The sequence below is a fragment of the Marmota monax genome, unplaced genomic scaffold (genome assembly GCF_021218885.2).
Source record: "Marmota monax isolate L192 unplaced genomic scaffold, Marmota_monax_Labrador192_F-V1.1 WCK01_AAM20220418_F8-fsc00158, whole genome shotgun sequence".
Lineage (NCBI taxonomy): Eukaryota > Metazoa > Chordata > Mammalia > Rodentia > Sciuridae > Marmota > Marmota monax.
The window spans coordinates 3,108,188-3,134,282 of NW_026694092.1; the positions used below are offsets into that span (position 1 = coordinate 3,108,188).

General features: G+C 41.4%; 1 long non-coding RNA gene across 1 annotated transcript; it reads right to left on the bottom strand.

Moving 5' to 3' along the window:
• Positions 1 to 239: 239 nt before the first annotated feature.
• On the bottom strand, positions 240 to 24,580 carry LOC124107124 (uncharacterized). The gene is made up of 4 exons (XR_006856296.2): positions 24,326 to 24,580; positions 24,163 to 24,211; positions 7,353 to 7,494; positions 240 to 766 (listed from the first exon to the last, which is right to left on the bottom strand). It is a non-coding gene; the product is annotated as an uncharacterized LOC124107124 (long non-coding RNA).
• Positions 24,581 to 26,095: the final 1,515 nt, after the last annotated feature.

The following is a 26,095-nucleotide window of genomic DNA, read 5'->3' on the forward strand; positions in this document are numbered from 1 at the left end:
ACCAAGAAGAAATAGGGCAGTAGCTAGAGGATCAGCAGGGTGAGAGGCCAGCAAGGCAGCAAAGCACAGGTCAAGGGAGAATTTGGATCAGACTGCAACCAAAAGCAGCAGTAAGATCTGAATGTTTGTGTTAGCTATCAGTTTTAGGACATACTTTTAAACAGCAAGCAAGCAGCTTCATGCCAAAATTATCTGAGCCTGCTCTGGGACAGGCCTCCAGCTGCAATAGTACATGGAGGTGGAGTCTTACAATATTTATTGACTTCAGATGCATGGACTCTGGAGCTTCAGGGGGCAAAAGAATATTCTGGATGCATAAAGGCTGAGAATCCATATGTGATACACCGCAGGAGACCCTGGTTAAGACATCCCAGTTGAGGCTGGGTTGCTGTAGATGGAGGCAAGGAGTCTAGAAGCCTCAGGGCAAGCAGTTTACAGGGTGAGCAAGCTTGGAGGTGACTCCTCATGTCAATTTTTATATAAATCACACAGAGATGTCCTGACTCCAGGGGTTTATTTAAGGTGGCCATGTTGGCGTTCTCTTGTGGCGGTATGAATATAACTGTCTAGTGACTCTTTCCTCTTTTTAAAAGTTGAACTCCTGCGGGTGAGAGAAATAGGTCACCCTTGTTCTCAAAGGTGCTAGGACTCATTCTAGCAGTTCGTTGGTTTTGGTCACACGAGAGGCATCTTATTCCAAGTGACTGGGGTGGCAGCAAGACAATGGTCTCAAGTCTTCAGGCAGAGGGAGTTTACAAAGGAGGTACTGTAAGAAAGTATAAAAGGCCAGTCAGTAGAAGGCAAAGTAAAGGAGGGGGACTTTTGTCCTTTCTGAACCACCTGGGACTTCTCAGGTGTGACTTTCATCTGCCCTGCCTGACTCTTGATAAGGCATCCCTTCTCTGTACACATTATCTCTCCCCCTTCCACACCAACACTTCGCAGCTGGAACAGTAGCAGGGATGATGAAAGTAGGGCCCTGGGGTGGTCAGTTCACTGACAGCGAGGTTTCTCCTCAGGTCAGAAAGGGGATAGCACCCCAGGCAGCCCTTCTCAGTGAGGAGAAAGGGGAAGGTGGATTCTTGAAAGTGCCTATAAACTTAAGCTATTTGAAGCTCTGGGGACAGTACCCCTATGCAAAGGGAGGGCAGAGGCCCCAAAGAAACAAATAATATTTTGAAATCTCAACCCTCAAAATATTTTCCTGCAATCATAGAAAATATTTGCAACAAGGTGATCTCAGTGGGATCATAAGAGATATTGAGTTCAATGTGTTTGGCCAACTTGGAGAATGAAGAGCAGAGACCCTGGTTCTCAGTGTCTGGAACCCAGGCCATATTTCCAATGCTCCTGTGTGTCTGCTCCATTTTGTAGGGTTCTTTTGAGCATACATGTAGAAAACGACACAACATCCATGATTTTAGTGTATAATTATCTTATTTGTTGTATTCATACAATGACAGTGACTTTAAGAAACTCTTGACAATGTTATGCTGCTCCAGTTCACAGTCTGTGTATGTTTCTACCTCCCAGGTTTTGGAAGCTCTCCTCCTACAGTATGTAATATGGATTATCCTTCTAGTGAATTTCTTTCCATGCCAGAGTTGATTTTTGGTGCTTCTCGTGGAAGAATCCTAACTGATATTCCCATTTGTGTTACATTCATTCATTCGTTCAATCATCATTTATTTAGCACCACCATCTGCCAGGCTCAGATATCATTGAAAAAAAAAACATAGCCCCTACCTCCAAGGGCCTCAGAATCTAATGGGGGAAAAAGATGCAATCAAGATGAAGAGTTACAATGGCATTATTAGATGGACTAGGGAAATAGAGGAGGTCCAAGAAGCTTAGGCTTGGTGTAATCAGGGAAGGTTTCCATAGGAGAGGACAATTTAAGCTAAGTTTTGATGGATGGATAGAGGCAGTCCAAATCGAGAGAAGGGAAAGTACGCATTCCCTTTAAGCAGGAAAACATTGTGCAAATGCCCAAAGGTGTACAGAACCAGGACATTTTTTGGCATTGCTATGGGATCAGCTGGGACATTGAACAGACCTGGGAATGTAGCCGTAGGAGTAGCTTAAAGAGGTTGTCAGGAAGACAGACCTAGATATGTATAGCAGTCTACCCTATACCTTCTACATGGTTTTGTTTATCACAGTTTCATTTATCCACAGTCAACCATGGTCCAAAAATATCAAATAGAAAATTCCAGAAATAAAAAAATTATGTTTTAATTATGCACTGTTCTGACTAAGAATGATGCAATCTTGCATAGCCCTTCTGGGATGTGAATCATCCCTTTACCTAATGTATCCACCCTGTATATGTTACCTATCCGTTAGTCACTTTAGTTATCAGATTGACTGTCTCAGTATCATAGTGCTTGTGTATTAAGTAAAATAAAAATTACTTAATATGTTGATTTTTTAATTTCATGGTTAATCATTATTTATCACTTACTGTGCCTAACTTAGAGTTAAATTTTATCATAGGCATGTATGTATAGGAAAAAACATAGTATATTAGGATTCAGAAGTATCTGCAATTTTAGTCCTCCTCTGGGGAGGGTCTTAGAATGTATTACCCATGAATAAAGGGGAACAGGTGATTAGCTAAAGAATATTTACCTAGAGGAATCACTGAAATATTTAAATAGTAACGCTTTTTTCATTTGCATTTTGAAAGGTCACTCTGGCCTGAACTAAAGAGTGATTTGGGGACACTGTGGTAGAAAAGGGGGACTAGTCATCCAGATACAAGGATTGGGCTGTGAACCAAGTCACTTGTCATGGGGATAAAAGAACTAAGTGTCAGATAAAGGAGAGGGATATTTAGAAGGGAGATTTTTTTTTAGAATATGGATATCTAGATATGGAGATGAGAACAAAGAAGAATCCAGAAGATGGAGTCACACTGTGATCTTCTCTCTCACCTCCTCCATCTAATCTGATCACATCATTTTTCTGTTTAAAATCTTTCCATGACATAGCTTTCAGGAAAAAGTTCAAGTTTGTAAGTTAATCAAATAAAACTTGTTCTATTCTGGTCCCTGATAACTTTTGTGTTATCAGGAGCAGGGTCAAAGTTTGTTTGCTTGTTTCCCCATATTTTCCTTTGAAAATGTTTAAACCTGAAGAAAAATCAAAAGAATAGTACAATGTATAACTCTATGTGATTCTCCTGGGTTCTTCCAGTTGTTACTCTTTGTGGTACTGGATTAATTTCTGTCTTTCCCTCTCAGTCTTTCTCATTCTTATTTTCAGTGTACAAACATTCACAAATATACATTTTTAACTGGACCATATGTAAGTTGCTGATATCATAACATCTCATCTCTAGATATATCAATGTGTATTTCCTAAGAGTAAGGACGTTCTCCTCCAAAACTCAATACCCAGGACATTTAACATTGATCAATAATATCATTAAATACATAGTCTGCAATTAAATTTCCCTGATTGTGTACTAAAGGGCTTTTTTTAAAAAAGATTGAAGCCAAGGATCATGAATTGTGTGTGGTTGTCCTATATCTTTAGTTTTCTTTAATTTAAATAGCCCCTTCTGCTTTTTTCTTTTATGAAATGACTTTTTTTAAAGAGTTCAGGCCAGTTGTCTTATAGAATGAGCCACAGTCTGAGGATGGCTGATTAGATTCAGGTTGCACATTTTGAGTGAGAATTCTGCATAAGTGCTGATGTGTCACATCAAGAGACATATAATAGTTGTTTGTTCTATTATTACCCTATTATTAATGATGCTGTTTGATCTCTCCACTATAAAGGCAACTTCCCCCTTTGTAATTAATCAGTAACTGGGGGTGATACTGTGTCACTGGGTAAAATATCTTGTTCTGAAAAGCATTTCGCCCAGCACCATCTATTAGTGAGTCTTGCCTGAATCAATTATCCTACTGTAGGTTGTAAAATATTGATTTTGTAAATCTGTCATTTCTAATATATTTATTAGCTGGCATATATCTGTAAAGAAGAAATTTCCCCTGTGATTCCCACCCACTTCACCATTTTTTTAAAAAAGTATAACTGTAGACTCCTGGGTTTTTTTTCCACATATACACACAATAGGTTATAATGAGCTATAGTCATTATTTTATTTTATTTTTTGTTACCAGGGATTGAACCCAGGGGCCCTTAACTATTGAGCCACATCCCCAGCACTTTTTATATTTTATTTAGAGACAGGGTCTCACTGAGTTGCTTAGGACCTCACTAAGTTGCTGAGGCTGGCTTTGAACTTGTGATCCTCCTGCCTCGGCCTCCTGTGTCACTGAGATTACAGGCATGCCCTGCTGCACCCGGATTTCATCATTTTATTGATGTTCTAATTGTCTCAACTTTGGCCAATGGGGTCCCCTTTGAGCAGAGTACTGTGTCCTCTTGGCACATGCACAGTTGCCTTTGAGCACTTTCTTGCTTTCTGACATAATATTATTTCCCAGCATTATTTGTTACTTTCCTGAAGGGCATTATTTGGGGGGAGATACAATGAATTCCATTTTGGACATGCTGTATTTGACTTTGGTATATCTCTCTGACATCTAGTGTCTAGTAGGCAGAGTAATCAGTTTGCTTATTAGTAGTCTCCCAGAAGAATGCGAGCAAGATGACCCTTTGGGAAGGAAAGGAAATGATTAGGGCTTTCATTTAGACTCATTTTAGCTATTTTCCACATTTGTATTATATAGAGGTTTTATAATATATAGAGTGATTAGTAATGCATGTATGCCACATGTAAATTAATAAGGAAGGGTCTATGCAAAAATTTTTAAATATAACAGACAAAAATATTTGCAGAATCCTGGTATAATTGTGGTTGAAGCCATGGATTTAAAGGAATCATTTGGGAAGTCTTTCTAGAATAAGAAGAGCAAAGGATCTAGAATAGAAGCATGGAAAAGCCCTGATCTGGACTTCTTCTGGAGTAGAAGAAAGGAAAGTAGGGGAAAGCTAGCAAAGAAGGAGAAAAACCTGAGAGAGTGATATCACCAAACCATGCACACTAATGGAAGTGCCAGCAGTTTTGTACATCAGAAAGAGGCTAAGGGGCTGGGAGTGTACCTCAGTGATAGAGCACTTGCCTTGCAGGTGTGAGCCCCTGGGTTTGATCCTCAATAAAATTAAATAAATAAAATTAAATAAGTAAATAAAGATATTGTGTCATCTACAACTAAAAATAATATTTAAAAAAAGAGAGAGAAAGAGGCTAAGGAAAAGAGGCCAGAAGTGTGTCCACTGAATATGGCAATTCAGAGGCTGTCATAATGCTGCCTGATTACAGTGGTCTGAGAAACAGATGTTAGGAGGTATGTAGCAAGTGAGGACAACTCAAGAACTGTGGCTGCAAAGGGAAGGAGAGAGATCCAACAGATCCTGGAAGAGTGTGTGGAATCAGCTACCTTGATAGTCACTTTAGCTGTTGTAGCAAATACAACTCAGCTGTGAAGCAGAGGTAATGACAGTATATAGTGTGGGCTTTTGAGAGGCCTGTGAAGGAGTCTAAATCTTAGACACAGAGGAACTGCAGATGTCTGCCTTGACGTACCTACAGGTGAGGGCAGCCAAAGTATATTTGGGGAAATGTATTTCGACAGCACAGAGCCAGCAATGGAGTATGTGCTCAATCTGTATTTGCGAAATAGCAATGACCTTCAACTCTCCACAGTGGCTGTGCCCAGCCCAAGGTGCTCTGGTGTTAACCCTTACATGACCTAATAATAAACTGGCCTGGAGCAAAACTAGGACAGCCTCTATTCTGTCTTAGCACAGCCTGTCTTCCATTTGGGGTCCTTTTCTGTCCTATTGAAGTGTCACCTTGCTGTGGGGCCCACAGTCTTATTTCATGTCCCTCTTGGTCCAGTCCATGACTCCTCTTCTGAACAGGGCTGCCATTTTGGATTCTCCTTGTACTTGGACTCCAGCAGCATTGGTTGCTTTTGGGAGTCTTGTGCCCTGCTAGATGTTACTAGGAAAGTAACCTGTGATGAAAGGCGACCTTGAAATGTGCTTATGGGAAATGCACTTTAGCTCTGCCTCGGGTGAGAAGCCACAGAAAGGGCCCAGGTGTACAGGTAAGGGAGGCTTGCATTCTCCTCTGCTTCCACTTCCTACAATGGAGGGCCTTGGGCAAGAACTCAAGCCCGTCAGGCCCAGTTTCCTCACCCTTAAAATGGGGAAATTGATGATAATATCTAATCTGAAGATCATTATGAGAATTAAATGAAGTAATCCTGAAAAAGTTCTTAGTATGTCATGGTAAATTTGTTAGTAAATTCATTCATTCATTAAACATGTGTTAAATATATACTTTGAGCCAGACATGGTCTAGGCACTGAGGAAATGGCAGAGAGATGATAAAAAAAGAATAAATTCTTGCTCTCATGAAGTTTGCATTCCACTGAAGGGAGAGGAAAAGCAACCAAATAAATGTATAATACAGTGTCAGATAATAATAAGTTCTAAGAAGAAAGCTAAATAGGGGTAGAGCTGAGGGAATGAATGGGAGGGTGAATTGAGCTAGGTGATGGGAAGAGCTCCCTAACGAAGTGACCACAATTAGAGACCTAAATGAAGTGGGAGGCCCTAAGGTGCATGATGTTGGGAGCTTGAGCATCCCAGTTGGGGGGAACAGCAAATATGAGAGACCTCAGACAGGAGCATGCTGGGAGGACACCATGAATGTGCATGTGTATTTGGGGTGGGAAGCAAAAGGAGGTGAGATCGGAGAGGTAGGCAGAATGCAGATCAATTTGAGTCTTGCTGGCCACTGGAAGAATTTTTGGTTTGATTTTATTCTAAAGATGTTAGAAACCATTGAAGAGTGAAAACACAGAGAGATGATATGACTTATTTTGAAAATGATCCCTCCAGTTGCTGTGTTGGGGATGGATTGTAGTGTGGGCAAGAATGGAGCAGGAAGACCAATTAGGGGTCTCCCCCAGGTATCCAGGTAGGAGATGCTGGTTACTTAGACTAGGGAAGAAATGGTGGACATTCGAGAAGTGGTCAAATTCAGGATATATTTATTCAAGTTAGAAGTTGACTATATTGCTGATCCATTGTGAGAGGAAAGGGAAAGAATGAATCGAGGATAAGTCCTGGGCTTTATTAGGTCTGAGTAGCTAGGCAAATGGTATTTGATATGGTTTGTATCTGTTTCTCAAAGTTCACGTGTTGGAAACCATCCCCAAGGCAACAGTGTTAAGAGGTGGGGCCTTATGAGAGCTGATTCAGTCATGAGGTCTCTGCCCTCATAACTGGATTGTCATGGGAGAGAGTTAGTCATCACAAGAGAGGGCTCCTGATAAAAGGTATAGTTCAGATTCCTTCCTTACCTGACATCTTGCCTTCTCCCATGAGATGACAACAAGAAGGCCCTGCCAGATATGAGCTTCATGACCTTGGACTTCCCAGCCTCCAGAATCATAAGCCAATAGATTCCTTTCCTTTGTAAATTACCCAACTTGCAGTATTCTGCTATAGCAGTGCAAAAAAAAAATTAAGACAGTAGTTATCATTTTTTTAGATTGGGTATATTAAACATAATCAGCTAAGAAAACATCTTGGCATTCAACCTTATTTAATGACTATGTGCAGTACTCCTGAGAAGATACGGGTTCCAAAACCACTATCAGGCTTAGTGGAAAAGCAGAAGTTGACAGGTTAGCTCTCTCCACCATGGGCACAAGGCAGGGCTACGTGGCTTACATTCTAAATAGTCATCAACCTGGGCCTAGACTAGTGGTTCTCAAAGTGCAATCCACAATCCCTGGAACACAGTATCAGTATCATCTGGGAACTTGTTAGAAATGCAGGTTCTCAGGACTTACCCAAGACCTGCTGAATCAGAAACTCAGAAAGTGGGCCCAGCACTTTGTTTTAATGAATCTTCCTGGTGATTCAGATGTACACTCAATTTCAAGAACACTGGCCTAGGTGTTTGTGTGCTGATGGGCACATGGAGAAGGCTTCAATGTTCCCCAGGGATGGATTATCATGTTTGTATGTCTCCAGGAAGGGTCTGTGTGACAAGAGATCTTTTCTTGGAAGGAAAAAGCCCTAACTCTGGTACAATTAGAACCCTTTATTTGATTAACATGGCTTGATTAATACATCTGCAGAGAGAGGGTATTCCTATTCCTTTGCTCCTAGAATTTCAGATTTTATTTTTAAAATTTGTAACTTTCACAGCAATTTGCATGGTTAAAATGAAAGACGACCTTATATCTAATCTAGGGTCAGAGTTTTAAAGGAAGGATCCCCCAAAAGTGGCTCCTAAAGTCATTTATGGTGTCTGTGGGAGCCATTGGACAGGAGAGGAAGAAAGGAACTTAAGGTGGGGATGTCTTCCTACCCCCCAAAAGTACCCTAAAGATGTTCCTTCTATTAAGTTGTCTACCCTTTAATCTTGAGGGCATTGAGGCTTTGTTTTTATAAAGGGGCCTTTTCTCCTCCTTTTAAACAAAAAAGATTACTCTTGAAAAGAAGTCCCTGAAGATGGGACAGGCCATATTTCTGGTGCAGCCTGTTTCTCTTCACTCCAACTGGCAGTTGTCAGGAGCACCTTCTGATGACTGGGGGTAAGTCGGACTCTCTGATCCTTAGCTTCCTTCAGTGGTCAGCTGATACATTGGTTCCTGTTCCTTATAGTAATCACTGAATGCTTGCTTACAGGGGGTACACAGGTGCCAAGGAACAACTGGAGAAGCATAAGGTCTACATTCTCTCAAATGGCAGTATTGTCAGAGAAAACTGCCCTCCCATCCAAAACTTCCAAGGTGTGTTGTTATAGGATGGGTTACCCTCTATGCTCTGTTTAGGGTCTCTTCAACTGACTTGATGACCCCAAAATGTCCTTACCCATATTTAGGGCTGTCTTCCTTTTCTACCCTTGTAGTGTGCCACAGGCCATTGGCACTGCTCACATCATAGACAATTTCCATTTCTCAGCCCACCTGACTTCCCAGCAACATTTGGCACCAATGGCCAACCGCCATCTTGAAACTGAATTTCCTCTTGGCATCTATATCTCCAATCTACTTTTTTGCTCACTGGTTGCTAGCAGGTGCCTGTTACTATGGCCATTTCCTGAAGTTTGTTCCTCAGGGGGAGTCTAGTCTTGGCCATTTTCTTTCTCCTCCATTCCTGGGATTTTGATGCCAATCTGCCTATATTCTGATGTGTCACCATCTCTACCTTCCAGCCTAGATTCGTCCTTTCAGTATCTCTACATTTCCCTGGAGTCTCAAGGCCTTCTCAAATACAGCATGTTAACAATGTGCTTATCCTCTGCATCTGGAAATCTGCTCCTGGCCTTTGCCCTTGATAACAGGGAACTGCTTTACCATCCTTCCAGTGTCTCAAGCCCAACCCTGTGCACTGTCTTCACCTGACCTTGTGTACTTCCTCCTCCTCCTCCCCCTTATCAATCACTCACCCAGTTTATTGGGTCTACCTACAAAATATCGCCTAGATCCTTGTACCTCCCTCCAACTGCTTCTGCCCATTCTCACATTTCATTCCTTTCTCACACTCTTAGCCCCAGCTATACTGAGGTTCTCTTTTGCCTCCAGGTCTAAAACCAATTCACGGAGCTGCTCTCTCCCTGTAACACTTGGATCTTTGTCTCAACACCATTTTCCCTCTTTGCTGGCTAACTCCTCTTATTTCAAGTCTCAGCTTCCATGGTAACTCCTCCGGGAAGCCACCTCTGATCTCCCTGCTTACAGCCCAAGACTGGAGTGAGTACCCTGTTATGGGCTCTCACTGTACCATTAGTACCTCTTTATTTATTTTGCAGGGTCGGGGGATGGTCTGGTATCCACTCCAACCATATGTGTTCAGTCTTATTCACTACAACAGTCCCTGCACTCAGGAGAGTGTTGGCACATAGGGACCAAAAAAATAAATAAAAAATGGACAAGCCGAAGCAGCTATTGTGCAGCCCACCTTTAAACCATGCCTAGGACTCATCTGGGGCTTGGAGCAAGGCAGGTTGAGAGGGCGAACCTTGGGGTAGGGCCAGCAGCAGTTCCCTCTGTGGGCTTTCTCTGCATATTTCCTCTGGCCTCAACACAGGTAAAGCAAAAGACCCAAGTAAGAACTGAAGGCACCTATAAGCTCCCTTCATCTGAACAGATGACCCTAGCAGCCTGGTGGGCAATGACCACCCTCCCCAGTTACCAAGCAGATTGTAAATATACATACACTGATGCAAAAATGGCCCTATTTGGCTCTGTAATTTTTGCCCCATGGGTGAAGGAGGAAAATGGCACCTGTTTCCAAACCCTTCTCTAGGGAGACTAGAACCTCCTTTTTCTTATTCCCTGAGCCAGCAGGTCACATACTATGGCATTTGTCATGCTGGTTTGCAGTTGTTTCTTTAGGGGAGCTCTTCAAAGGTCAGGACCAGATTTACCCAATTTTACTCATCTCTTGGGTCTCAGCTGGTGGCAGGAGCCTGGCACAGACTAGGGGACCACAAGAATTTGCTGCATGAATATCCCAGGTATATTTTGTTTTTCCATTGGCTGTAAGCCAGGAGTGGTAGAATAGAGCACTGCCAAGGACCCTTTCTGATTCCAGACACCCTGCCTGTATCTCTCCATGTCGTGCATAGGAGAGATGTCATGGGCTGCTTTCAGGGTGGGCTGGTGTCACTAAATATGTAATAAGAGTTCATGATGCAATATTTTCCTGGGTCAAAGTGTGATGCAAGGGCAACGCTGCAACACCTAGCAACCAGGAAGCAATGCCAGAGGAGACAGGGAGGGTGCCCCTGGACCAGGGCCAGAGTTTAAGAGCTCATGCTTCAGGGAGTGTATCTGGGTGTTGTTGCCTCTGAATTTTGCAAACCTGTGTGAACTATCTGGAGAGGAACTCAAAACCTGGGACCCCCACCCTCTATAGCATGGGGGCAGATGTAAATCAGGGCCCAAGGGATTGTCCTTTTGCTTTGCCAGAAGGTCAGTGGATAAACAATGTGATTTCAGGAAGGAAACTGCCCTCAGACATGCCCCCGCCCACGGAGCCACAATTCCTTTGCCTATGGATGCAGCCCAAAGAAATGAGGCATCTTAGGTTGGGTTTCCTGGGAAGCACAATTTGAGTCAGAGATTGGCATGCAAGAAGTTTATTAGAAGTGCCCATGGGAGCGACCCTTATTAGGGAGGAAGGGCGGCAGGATGGGACAGAGATCAGCTAAACTGCAATGCAGTTACAACAGACACCCCAGCTGATTCCTCGGGTGACTCCAGAGCTGGGATGGCCTTGTGTCCTGAACAAATGGGCTGGACCTTGGTACTGCCCTCCACCCCCAGGAAAAGAGTGTGACCTTGGGTAAAAAAGCTCCTGTCAGCTGAGCGCAGATCTCAGAGAAGGACCCTGCAGCTGACAGTCCCGGTAGCTGGCAGAAGGAGCACCTGGGAGAAGACAACTGAACTTTGAAGCATCTGCAATAGGAGGCTAAAAATGCAGATATACCCGTGAAAGGCAACGAGCTGATTTCAGTTAGGAGTAAATGAGTGATACCAGGGCCATTTTGGAGAAGGCTTGGATAAGGGTCATGGAAGTGGATTTGATGTTGAGATGGACAGAAGCAAGGTCAGAGAAGTAAAGAGGATGTGTGGAGAGATGAATCTGGGAAATCTGGGGTTAGCCTCTGTAGTGGCATTTTGTGACCCTAAGTCAACCCCCAAGTGGCATCTTGACTTCTGAGAGGCCTTGGGTAGAAGGCTATTTTAGTCTCACCCATGGCAAAGGAGAATTAGTGATGACAACTTCATCTGAGGGCTTTGGTTTTCAGGAAGAAAAAGGCCAATCCACAAGGAACACAGATAAAAATGAGCTCTTTTTTTCATTTGACATAAGTTTTAAATCATTATCAGAATCTCAGAGGCTTGGAAAGGGTAAGTTCAACCCATTTATTTTACATAAAAGGAAACTGACTCAGGGAGAGGAAGTGACTTGCCCAAGGTCACTCAGATCATTAGTGTGAAAGTCGAAAATAGGCCCAAAGTCCTTGATTCCTGGTTCTGGGCTCATTCATAACACTGAGCTGCTAAAATCAACCCTCAGCTGCTCAAACTCAGGCAGACTTCAGATTTGCTAAACAGTTTTGTCTAAGGTGTCTCTGTCTGTAGGAAGCTCCTATCCTTCATGAAGCTCTGGCTGCTGCTAGCCAGGGCTAGCAGCAGCAGAAGGCCAGCCAGCCAGAGAGACCTTGGAGACATTTGCATTTGGGTGAAAGGGGCTGATGGTCTTGGACTCACAGCTGAAGGTTTTCTGGGGTGGAAATTAAAGTGGCAGCAGGAAGCAGAATGAGACCTAATTAGCAGTTTGGTCTCTGAGGCTGACCTCCTTTCGGGAAAGCTGGCACTCATAAGAGCGTAAAGCAGCTGTCGCCTCTTGCCTGCCTGGCCAGGTGGGCTCAGAGCAGTGCCAGCCCAGCCGTCACCCCAGCCAGATGCCCTCCTGGGAAGAAGTCTCCCTGCTTCTCCCCCCCCCCCCCCCGCCCCCGCGCCGGCTCCTCTGAGCTCCCTCCATCTATGGCTCCAAGCAGGGTTGTGAAAACAAGCAGTACTCTCAGCATGAAACCCCTTAAAAAGGAGGGAAGAGAGAAGACAAAAGCCTTTCATATCTCTGGGGGGGAAGGGGGAGGCTTGATGACTTGAATGGAGCTCAGGAGGTGGGGGGAGGGGAGAGCTGAGGGTGGCGCTGTGGGCAGTTGATAGGTTCACCAACGTCTGGCACCTGTTGTTGTCTGCTGTGACCACACGTGCAGGCGACCCTGGGAGCTCCAGCTAAACAGGCAGGAGTGTAATCAATCCATTGTTTAGCATTATTGGAGCTCACTGCTGCGCGGATTCTTCCTGGCAGTTCTCCCAGCCGAATGAGGGAGGTTCGGCAGCCTGATGGTGGCGGTGGAGGCAGCAGCTCCCACTAGGAAATAATGTCTATCTGTTTGGCTCCTGCTAAGAAAGCCCGTGTTCTGTTTTGGTCCTCCTTGGTCCGCCTTGGTCCTCAGAGGCTGGCTGAGCTGTGAACCTGTTCTTATTCCAGTAGAGGCTGCTAAGATCCCTGCCTACGTTGATGCTGGGTCACTTATGTGGAGTGTGGGGTGGAAGCCACGGGCCACATAGCAGATGAGAGGCCAGGCAACCAGGAAGCAGCGTAGTCTAATGCAGAGACCAGCCCCTGGCCTCTGGGCAAACCATCCACACTCTGCTCATAGCTCAGCCAGCCCCTGAGGACCAAGGCAGACTGAGGCAGACCAAAGCAGAATATGGGCTTTCTTACTAACTACCATGCACCTTTCTAAACACCTGACATATTTGCCCATTAATGACAACCCTATTCTCATAGATGCTATCATTATCCCTATTTTATAGATGGGGTAAGGAGACACAGAGAGGTGAAGTAACTTACTCAAAGCAGCACAGCTAATAACAGGAGGTCAAGGTGGAATGCCATCATGGTTGTACTATATAACCTCTTCCTGGGGTGGTGGTCATCATGAAACAAGGACTTTTTTTTACATCACAATCTCTACAACCACTTTCCCAGGGGACTTTCTATCTCTGCTATACAGATTCAGATTATTCAGTGGAGGGGTGCTGGGGTTTGGATATGGTTCAGCCCCTTCAAAATTGATTTGGAAATGTGGTCTCCAAAGTAATAGTAATGTAAGGTAGTGAGACGTTTGAAAGGTGTTTGGGTCCTGGGGGCTCCCATCTTGTGATGGGATTAATGGAGTTCTTGAGGGACTGGGTTACTTCTCAAGAGAGGGAACAGATTGTTATAAAAGTGAATTTAGCTTCCTGGTCTTTCTCCTGCTGCCTCTCTTGCCATGTGACCCCTTCTGTGTTTCCATCATGAAATGAAGCATCCGTCCATCCTCCCTAGGTGCCGGGCCCATACTCTTGAACTTCCCAGCTCCTGAACTGTGACTGAAAATAAATATCAGTTACCAGTCTGTGGCTTTGTTACAGCAACATAAGTTGAACTAAGACAAGGGGACTTGCTGGCTCTTTTTGGTAACTGGCACTTAGCATACCTTTTGTGGTCATCTGTGTTTGAGAATCCTGGAGATAGGGGTTTACTTCAGTTCAATGATTCTCAAACTTAGTTGTAAAGAGCAGATGCCATCCGAAATACTAGCACTTCCAATTCCTCAACCTCTTGGGACCCTCTGATTTCTGCTGTTAGGCCATAATGATTTGCATATGGTATCCCCCAAAGCTCTGTGTTAATGCAGGAATATTAAGAAGGGAGATAATTGGACTGTGAGAACTGTAGCCTCATCAGTCTGTCCTAGTTGGAATGGACCCACTGGGTGGTAACTCTAGGCCGGTGGGGCGTGGCTGGAGGAGGTGGGTCCCTGGGGATGTGCCCTGGAAGGCTGCATCTTCTCTGCGGCACCTCCCCTCCCCTCTGCTTCCTGACCCCACCCTGAGCTGAGCGGCTTTCCTACGAGGGCCCTTCTGCCATAATGCTGCCTCATCTTGGGCCCAGAGCAATGGGGTCAGCTGTCCATGGATTGAGAAATCAGAACTCAGGATCTCCAAATAAACTTTTTCTCCTCTAGGTTGTTCTTGTTGGGTATTTTGGTCATGTCAAGGCAAAAGCTGACTAAAACAGGCCCATCATTGGGGTTTTATCACTGCCCTCCTCTAGTGGGGACAGGAGGACTCAGTTAGCTGCCTCTTCACTCTGAGCCAGTGCCTGTAGCCAGGAAGACTAGAGAAGCCTACTTTTTTTTTTTTTGGTACCAGGGGCTGAGCCAGAGGTGCTTCAACACTGAGCCGCATCCCCAGCCCTTTTTAATTTTTTATTTTCAGACAAGATCTCGCTAAGTTGCTGAGGCTGGCCTTGAACTTGTGATCTCCTGCCTCAGCCTCCTGAGCCACTGGGATTACAAGAGTGTTCATCTTGATTGCACAGCACTGCTCTGAGGCAGCCTCATAGGGCTCCCTGATTCTCAGAGCAGACAAAGGCAACCTGAAGGGCTGGCTGAGGCTCACGAAGCAGCCTCTGTGGTGGCTGTTCCTTAATTGGATGTTTATTGGATTGCCAGGGCTGGGACTTGCTGGCTCTCTGTTTAAAAGCACACAGAAGCCCTCCTTGAGACAGTGGGGGGAGGTTTTTTTGCTTCGCTGGACCCTCGAGGACAGTGGATAGTGTTTTCCTGTCTCTTCTGATTCCTGGGAACACATTCCTGATACTTGACATTGTCAAAGAATAAAACAAGGACCACCCAAGCCCATTTGTGTGTGTGTGTGTGTGTGTGTGTGTGTGTGTTTGGAAGATGAGGGAGCACAGGCTGGTGAGTGGTTATCTGAAGAGGCTGGTCAAGAGTTTTGAAGCGCTGGATGCCTTTAGTGGCTCTACTAATTTACGATCAAAACCTAGTTTTCTGGATTGGATGGGAAAGAGCAAGGCTCTGTACACAGATGATTGAAACAAATGTAATTATTCTTTGGTTGGTTAGAAAAGTTTCTTCATAAGATCAGAGGAGTAGACAAAGGGGAATGAAGGGAAGGGGGGAGGGATGAGACAGAGAAAGACAGTGGAACGACTTTGACTTAACTTTTCTGTGTACATTTGTGAATATACCACAGTGAATCTCACCATCATGTACATTCACAAGACACTAATTTAAAAAAAAATTACAAATAAAAACCAGAGAGATCAGTAGAGTAGAGCAAAAGGAACAAGGGGAGGGAGGAGGGGAGGGGAAGAGTAAGTGCTGAGGACTGAATTAGAAAAAAATATATTTTTGTGCTTTTATAATTGTGTCAAAATGATTCCTATCATCATGGATAACTAAAAAGAATCAATAGCTGGGCACAGTGGCACACACCTGTAATCCCAGTGGCTCACACGTGTAATCCCAGTGGTTTGGGAGGCTGAGGCAGGAGGATCACAAGTTCAAAGCCAGCCTCAGCAATTTAGCAAGGGGCTAAGCAACTCAGTGAGACCCTGTCTCTAAATAAAATACAAAATAGGGCTGGGGATGGGGCTCAGTGGTCGAGTGTCCCTGAGTTCAATTCCCAGTACCTCCCCCAAAAAATAATATATAAATAAATTTTAAAAATAAAAAGAACCAAAAAAATGGTCTTCAATTAGGTCCAGCGAGGGGCTGGCATCTTGGGTTCTCTGACCACACAGTATCCTCTTCAATACCTCCCAAGTAAGTGCCACTGTAAGTGGAAAATTGTCCTTTTATAACTTTCTTGGATTATGGATGTTACAGGCCCCGAAACACATGCAAATCTTTTCCCTGAGGTCACTTTGAATCCTGTCTGGGCTGGGTCAGCTGCCAGCAGCCCATCAGAAAGGACAGCTGCTCCTGATCCTTAAGCCCTAGGTTGCTGATCCTTTCTTAGAAGGTCATAGCATAGCCAGTAAGGTGCCCCAAAGAGGGCAAAATTTAAGGAGACATGCATTTTGAGGGTCATGCAAGTTCAGAGTCAGTCCTGACGAGTAAGCATTCCCTTAAATACTGATCTGGTCTTGGCCTAGTCACCATTTCTCAAGCAGTAAAGGCAAGTGTTTGCAGATTATCAGCATTACTATTGAACATTCTCTTTGCATGAACTGTGATGGTATTCTTTCCAGATATAAGATATTTTCAGTTGCTCTTGTTTGTTCCATGTTAGAAATGGATAGGGTATGTTTCCTGGATCAGAGAGGAAGAGTATGAGGAAGGAATCTCAGGATATGTCAACTCTTGACAAGTATCTCCCTAGTCACAAGGCTTTTTACTTATGTGGCCAGATTTCAGTGGTACAAGCAGTCTGTCCCATAACAGAGCTGCACTTGGGGTACTCTCACTGTTCCCGGCCACAGGCATTTTCTTTACACAGATATTTATTTGAAGTTTCAGACCATATGCAAATAACTCATGTCAGACAGGATTCTTTTTACCTGATCATTCTAAAACAGCATCAACAGGACCAGTGCAGGAGAATGGTACCCTGATTCCAGTTTACTCAGTGTGGCTGCTACTATGGTTTTCTACAAAAGCATTTGAGTTCAATATCAGATATACTGATTTACAAATAACTATGGCCCTATGGGGGAACTCCACAGCAACCAAATCATCCATGCCCTGGCTCCGAGTTAAATTGGGCCTCAGCCATTCAGGACAGATAAAACTTCTATTTTTAAAAAATATTTTTTTAGTTGTAGATGGACATAATATCTTTATTTATTTATTTTAAAGTATTTTATTTCATTGGATCTTTAATTTATTTGTTTATTTTTATGTGGTGCTGAGGATTGATCCCAGTGCCTCACACATGCTAGGCAAGCACTCTGCCCCTGAGCCACAACCCCAGCTTCTTATTTATTTATTTTTATGTGGTGTTGAGGATCGAACCCAGGACCTCAAGCATGCAAGGCAAGCACTCTACCACTGAGCTACAATCCCAACCCTAAAACTTCTATTTTTAATAGCTTCACATGAAGGCAGTTATAGGTAGGGCAATTCTGATGGCAAGGCATACCCCCTGGCCCAACATGTTGCAGACCAAGGATGTGTCATGAGAGCATTCTCATCTCTGGGAGAATCAGTCCTTTCTGTATAAATTCAATTGTCCCTGTTTGTTTACCTCATGTTGTCACTATTTTCAATTGTTTCCTCTTGTTCTGTCCTTCAAAAACACAGGGATGAGGGCTGGGGCTGGGGCTCAGTGGGAGAGCGCTTGACTAGCATGTGTGAGGCACTGGGTTCGATCCTCAGTACCACATATAAATAAATAAAAATAATAAAGGTCCGTCAACAACTAAAAAAATTAAAAAACAAAACACGGGGTGAGCCAGCCACCAACTGCTCAGTAACAACCCTTCATGTGTGGGATCTGAGAGATACACGGGAGAGTGCAGGTTTAATGTGAGAGTCACATTGCAATTTATTCATGTAGGAACCTCAGGAAGTTTTGTTGTCGCCTGTTTTTTTTTTTTTTTTTCCTGAACATCAACTAAGCATAATGAAGTCAGTCCAGGATGGGCTTCAAGCCCAAATCCACTTGCTTTGGGATTCGTCACTCAGGCTCCTATATTAAATTCACCTTGGGGTCTATGGTAAATTTTATGAAATGTTACTTTCCTCTTTACAGCTAGCATAAACATTTATTATACATCCTGTGATATATGTTTCTAGGAAGTAAGGAAATGCTGTTGTGGAAAGATATGATTCCCAACTGATTTGAAATATAGACAAATAGCATGTTTTAGAAAGGGGCCAGGACTTTAATGGAAAAAAAGTAGTAATCAGATTTTTTTTTTCTTGTCTTTCTTTGCCTTTCTCTTCTGGCACCAGTTAAAGGAACATTTCTCATCCTTCTCCCCATGCACACAAAAGATGATACCTGATATGAAATGCTGTCAAATCCTGCTTCATTAAAGCCCACAAAAGCTAATGCACAGCTTCCCTCACACTGCCCTAAAATGGGAACAAAGAAGCAGAATAATGTCAAAATAGAACACAAAGGAAAAGAGTTTGTCCTCTGGGCCTGGCAGATGAAAGCTATCAGGAATCATCTGTGAATGTTGGGCTGGGCCAGTGTTTCTAGGACTCATTTCATGGATGATGGGGGATTGCCAGACTGGGTGACTTGTGTAAACACAGCAAGAGTACAGCTAAGGGCCTTCTACAAGGGCCTAAGCCATTCTCCTCTCATCCATGTAGTGATAAGCAACAAGAGGGACTCTATCTCAGGACAGGGACAGCTAAAGAATCAGGGAATACAGATTTCTCAGTTACTTTCCATGTGACAGAATGCTCTTTGAAGGGGAAAGTGTTCAAATTCTTATGGTTTGGATGTGAGGTATCCCCCAAAAAACTCACGTGCGAGACAATGCAAGAAGGTTCAGAGGAGAAATTATAGGGATTAACTGAGTGTTAACTGAAGGCAGGTGACTGTGGCTGGAGGAGGTGGGCATTGGAGGTGTGGCTTTGGATACATATTTGTATCTGGCCAGTGCAGTCTCTCTCTGCTTCCTGATCATCATGTGAGCCACTTCCCTCTGCCACACTCTTCTGTCATGATGTTCTTCCTCATCTTGAGTCCCGAGGAAGGGAGCCTACTGTCTATGGACTGAGACCTCTGAAACGGTGATAAAATAAACTTTTCCTTCCCTAAAATTGTTCTCGTCAGATTTTTCAGTCACAGTAGCAACAAAGCTAACTAAAACAATAGCTGTAAGAAAAAGGAAGTCCCAGAAAATGTCTGATCACTATTGGTGGCATAAATAATGATGAGGACCAAATTACTTTGCTTTGTGGCATATTAATAGGGCTTAATAAAAGTCACAGATGGGGCAAATGTATTTCATCAGGTCAGAATGTGATCCTTGGCCAACTGTGGGCTGAGAGTCGCTTAAGTGACACCATCAGGAAATGGCAGAGTTAGGATTTGAAATCCAGCATTAGAGAATGTGATGATGTGACACTATTACTACCTCACAGTGCCTGTTCACTTAACTTCCTGGCATGTCTGTCACCCTCTTTCATTGTTCTGCCATCCATAGATAAAGTCACGTGCTGGGATGTTGTCACTGGGATCTGGGAGGAGAGAGACAGTAAGGGATGGACAGCCACTGTGATCAACTCTCTTTGGTTGGCAAGTCAGGTGCATCTTATTTGGCCTTACCCAAAAGCAGAGCCTGAGACAAGTATTTGAGAACAGATGTTTTGTTCAGGAGAGGATTCCAAAGAGCAGAAGTGAGAGAGGAGTGAGTGAGAGACAGGGATGGAGAGAAAAAACATATAAGGGCTCATTATCAGGATCCAGTTGGAACTGGACCTTTTAAGAAACATAAGGAATGCCAACAGTCACCGGAAGCTGAAAGAGGCAAAGAATAATTCTCCCTTGGAGCTTACAGAGGGAGTCCAACTCTGCTATCACCTTAATTTCAGACTTCTGGCCTCTAGAAATGCAAGAGGATAAATTTCTGTTGTTTTAAGACACCCAGTTTGTGGTAATTTGTTATGGCAGCTGTAGGGAACTTATATACTAGATGTTTGCTAGTCCTTCAAATTTGAAAAGAGAGAACCATTGCCTTGGAGAGAGTGGCATAAAATATTACTTAAATAATTAAAATAATTATTATGTAGTAATAGCCTTAGTGGAAGTGTGTGCAAAGCTATGTGGGAGTGAAGAATGGCTTATACAATGAGATCACATAATAGTACAGAACCATACAATGATTAAAAGAGCTGCCTGGGTTCAATTCCTGGCCCACTACTTACTCCACCATAAATAGCTGTATATCCTGATTAAGTTGGTTAACCTATCTGGGCTTCAGTTTCCCAACTGTAATGCAGGGATGGCAATAATGGTACTTTTTTCATATGGGGTTTTATTGAGAGTTGAATGAGATAATACATTTAAAATCCTTAGAAAAAAAATAATTCCTGGTAGGCACTCAGTAGATACTATTCAGGAAGAACTTTCATGCAATAAGGTATTCTTTGTCATAGTGTCCCTGATAGTGTGCTACAGGTGGATTCTGATCAAGTCTGCTGGAAAACTGGAAAGGAGAAACAAATTTTGTTGATATCATGGAGAAGAAGAATCTTATGGAAAAACCTTCATGAAGTTGTTTATGAATCTCTGGTATTTTCCCAGACCTGTGTGTTAATGCATGCAATCTCAAACTTCATATTAAAAACGTTTGAGAAATTAATGAAGACATTGACCAATGTACAAGCACAACACTGGCTATTGGGTTGTGCACCCATGAACTAGGGCTCACTTGTGTGGCAAAAGTATTGCAAACAGAACCAGAAATGAAATCACAACCTATACAGGGATGGTCAGAACTTGCAGACTGAACACAACTAGGTCAATTCCTGACAAGACAAACAAAGGAAAAGAAAAGAAAAGACAAATACAAATGTGCTTCATAGGATATAAACAAGACCCAGAATTCAATAACATAATATTCAATACATCTAGAATATAATGCCAAATTGCACAGCATACAAAAAAGAAAGATATAATGCTGAGAAAAAAGAAGCTAAAATTGTCAGACTAAGATTTTAAAATAGCTTTCTTCTTTCTTTCTTTCTTTCTTTCTTTCTTTCTTTCTTTCTTTCTTTCTTTCTTTCTTTCTTTCTGTTTTGGGGATTGAACCCAGAGTCTTGCACATGCTAGGCAAGCATTCTATTACTGGGCTATAACCCCAGCCTCTTAAAACAGATATAAAATTCTCAAAGAAATAGAGGTGACCACTGTTGAGACAGATGGAAATTTTGGAAGTTTCAACAACAACAACAACACACACACACACACACACACACATACATAGACAGATTCATATATGGATATAGAAGATATGAGGTGTCTGCATATAGAGCTCCTGTGTGAATACCCAAATGGTTAGAAGTGAAATGATTAGATTATTAGAGTTATAAATCAACCAGTAGATTAGCCCATTTGATGGATTAATAATTTTAAAGAGCTACTATAATGGGTGGTAAACCATGATCCCCAAATAAACTTTTCTTCTCCAAGTGGTTCTTATCAGGTTATTTTGGTCATGGCAGTGGAAAGATACAATATAATATATCTATAATATATACATATATCTCAGTAGAAAATTTAAAATTAAAAACATAAGAAAACCTCACTGGGTGAGCTTAATAACACAATGTAGACAGTGGAAGACAGGAACAACAGAAATTAACCAATCTGAATAAAAGAGAAAAATATGGAGAATATGAACAAACTCTCATGAACCTATGGGACAATATCAAAAAGTCTAACAATTATGATATCAAAAAAAAAAAGAAGAGGAGGGGCTACGGTTGTGGCTCAGCAGTTTGATCCTCAGCACCACATAAAAACAAATAAATAGGAGACCCCCTTCATTATACAGAATACAGGTATGACGATGTGAGGGAAAAAAAAAGAAGTGGATCACATTAGATTGGGTAGAGAGAAGTGATGGGAGGGGAGGGGAGGGGAAGGGGGGAAAGGAATGACGTAGAATAAAATAGACATTATTATTGCTGTGGGTATATACGTGACTGCATGACCAATGTGATTCTGCAACCTGTATACTCAGAAAAATGAGAAATTATATCCCATCTGATTCAAATGTATGATATGTCAAGATCATTGTACTGTCATGTGTAACTAATTAAAACAAACAAACAAACAAACCCAAATAAATAAAATAAAGGTATTGTGTTCAACTACAAATAAAACTAAATATAATAAAAGAAGAGGTGAAAGAATTCTATGTTGAAAAATATTTGAAGAAAGCTTGCCCCTAAACTATTCTAGTTTGGAAAAATACATAAATTATAAATTCAAGAAAATGAGCAAACCTCAATAAAATAAAACTAATGAAATCCATAGCATAATAATCAGACTGAGAAAAACTAAACAGAAGGAAACACAAAAATCACCTCTCAAAGTTGAAAAATAATGCATTGCTTATAGGGTAACAATGATCTGAATGACTGTGGATTTATTCTCAAGAACTCTGGAGGCCAGAAGGAAGGGATACAATATTTTTCAAGTACTGGAAAAAAGAATGGTTAACCTGAATTCTATATTTAGTAAAACTACTTTTCAGGGCTAAAAGTAAAATAAAGATATCCTCAGATGAAGAAAACTTTTATTGCCAGAAGAACTGTTCTAAAATAATCTCTAAAGAAATTTCTTGAAAAGGAAGGGAGATATTACCAAAAGGAAGCATGGAATATTAGGAATGAAGTAAGAAAATCAGGAATGCTAAGTGTCAAATGCTTATTTACTACTATTAAAAAATCTTTGCTGAGTAAAAGTTGTGTGTGGTGGTATACCAGCTACTCCGGAGACTGAGGCAGCAGGATCATTTGAGCTTAGGAGTTTGAGATCAGCTTGAGAAACATAGCAAGACCCTGTCTCAGAAAAAAAAAAAATCACTGAATAAATAAAATTAAACATTTCTCTTTACTTGAATTTTTATAAAGTTTGAAAATTAATGAAAAAATTATAACATTTTATGATAGTATCTGCTATGTTATTAGATATGAAATATAAGATAATTATAATATAAATGTGAAAGGATAAAGGAGTATGCTGCAGTCTGGCTGGGCACAAATCACGAGCCACTGAAGCAGGAACAAACTTTATTTCTGAACTCCATCAGCACACTCCACACACGCTCCCCAGGAACTCTCCGGAACGCCCACACACGTGGCCTTCTCCTGGGACACACCACACACCAACCGGAAATCCCTCCTCCAGCACTTCCCCAACCAATGAGAAGTCTCCGGGAATCCCCGTGAGAACTCCAAAGTAGCCTGCCTAGGTGGACAGTAATGGCTCGCCTCTCAACCAATACTGTTGGCAAAATGCCAGGGGCCATTCCGACTCGGCTGTGGCTCTCAGCAGGATTACTAGTAAATTTCTACATTCCACTTAAAGTGGTCAAATATCATCTCTAATTAGGGTGGGAAAAGTTAAGTATGTATATCCTAATACCTAGAGAATTCAGTCAAAAGTTTGTACAAAGAGATAGTCAATGGAATAGAGTACCTAAAATATAACCAAAAATATTAAAATAACCAAAAGAAGACAGGCTAAAAGAAATAGGAATTAAAAAAAACAAACAAAAAACAACAAAATGGTATATATCATATTGACAATTACATTAAATAAAAGTGACCCAAACACACCAATTAAAAGACAGAGATTGTCATAATGGATTTTCTAAAATGACCAAACTCTATATTGTTAACAAGAAACTCATCTCAAATATAATGCAGAGCAAGGTTAAAAATGATAGAAAAATATATACACTAATCACTACAAAGGGGAAGTGGATATACTAATATCAGAGACTTGAGAGCAAAGTAAGTTACAGAGGGGAGACATTACATAATGATGAAACAACCAATTGTTGAGAAAACAAAAGACTGAATGTTGTCTCTGATATGCAGATGCTAACACACAATAAGCGGGGTGTTTGGGGCAGGGAAAAATAGAAGTTTACTGGATTAGACAAAGGGGAATAAAGGGAAGGGAGGAGAATGGGAATGGGAAAGAAAGCAGAATGAATTGAACATTACTTTCCTATGTTCACATATGAATACACAACCAGTGAAAGTCCACAACATGTACAATCACAAGAATGGGTACTTACACTCCATGTGTGTGTGATAGGTCAAAACACACTCTACTGTTACGTATATCTAAAACAAAACAAAACAAAACAAAAAAGAACCAATTGTTGGGAAGACATAACACTAAAAGCATATGCAAATAATAATATAACAATAAATGATGTAAAGCAAAAACTAACTCACCTGAAAGAAAATATAGACAAATCCACAATTATAATCACAGTCTCTAGTACTCCTTCTCTACAGTCAGGACACTAGACACAGAAAATAAGCAAGAATATAGAATAAGTGAAGTACCCCATCAAATAACTGGATCTAATTGTCAGTTTTAGAAAATTTCACCGAAAATCAGCAAAATACATATCATTTTCAAGTAAACACGGAATAAAATAAACATGTAAACATGAATTTTAACAGATTTAAAGGATCTGAGATCATACAAAGTATGTTCTTTGCTCATAATGAGTTATACTTTAATTCTCTGAAATTAAACTATCACTCATTAACAGAAAGCTAAGAGGAAAATTCTCAAAAACAGTTGAAAGGTAAGCACACACTCCTAAACAATGTCTCAGACAAAAATCAAGTGCCAAGGAAAATTACAAATTATTTTAAACAAAACATAAATGAAAATACAACATTTAAAACCTGTGGGATATAGCTAATGCAATACTTCAAGACGAATTTATACCATTAAAAAGAAGGAAGGTCTAAATTAATAATCTAAACTTACATCTTAAGAACCTACAAAAAGAATGAAGTAAAGGTAACACAATCAGAAGAAACTAATAGAGACAAAACTCAACAAAAGTGAGAGTATAAAAACAATAGAAAAAAATTAATAAAACTAAATCTGTCCTTTGAAAGGTTTACAAAGTTAATAAACCTATACCAAAATTGACAAAGAAGTAGAAAAATAATTCAAATTACAAATATTAGAAATTAATGAAGGGATATTACTACAAATCCAATTGGCATTAAAAAGTAACAAGGGAATACCAGGAAGAACACTACCTACATGGATTTGAAAACTTAGATGATATAGCCCAATTCCTTGCAAACCACAAATTATCAAAATTTACCTAAGATGAAACAAATAATTTGTGCAACTTATAAACTATCAAATAAATTAAATTCATAGCTAAAAACCTCCCCCAAGAGAAAGCCTAAATGGTTTCACTAGAGGATTCTACCATACACAGGACATAAAACTAACTTAATACAATATCTTCTAGACTGTAGACAAATATGGAACACACCTAAGTTCATTTTGTGAGGCTAACATTACTTTGATACCAAAACCAGAGAAGGCAATACAAGAATAGAAAACTATTGCTATGATTTATATATGTCTTATCCCTCAAATATTCATGTGTGGGAAGCTAGGTCCCATTTTTGAGACTAGGTAGAATCTTTAAGAGGTGGACTTAATGGGAAGTAATTAGGTCATGGGGGCATCACACTTAGGAGGGACTGATGCTCGTTTCATGAGAGTAGTTAGGTCTCATGGGACTGGATTAGTTACTGTGAGAGGAGGTTGTTATAAAGCAAAGCCATTGCAAGTGTTTAACCAGTCCCCATTTTCTTCTCGCTACATTTTCAATACTCTCACCAAGTGATGATACCATCTACTATATTATAAAGTGGCATAAGGCCTTCACCAGAGATGGCTGCTGGAGCATGGACTTTTCATCCTTCAAAACTGTGAGCCAAAATGAACTTTTTTCTTTATAAATTTGCCAGCCTCCGGTAAATTGTTACAGCAGTTAGAAAATGGACTAAGAGTGCTACATGAGGAAAAGGCATAAATATCCTCAAAAAAGTATTACATAAACAAATTCAGTAATAATAATAATATAAATGAATGCACTGCAACTAAGAGGGCTTAAACCTGAAAATGAAAACCTTGTTCAGTATTCAAAAAACAAATATTCCAATAATAAACCATATGAT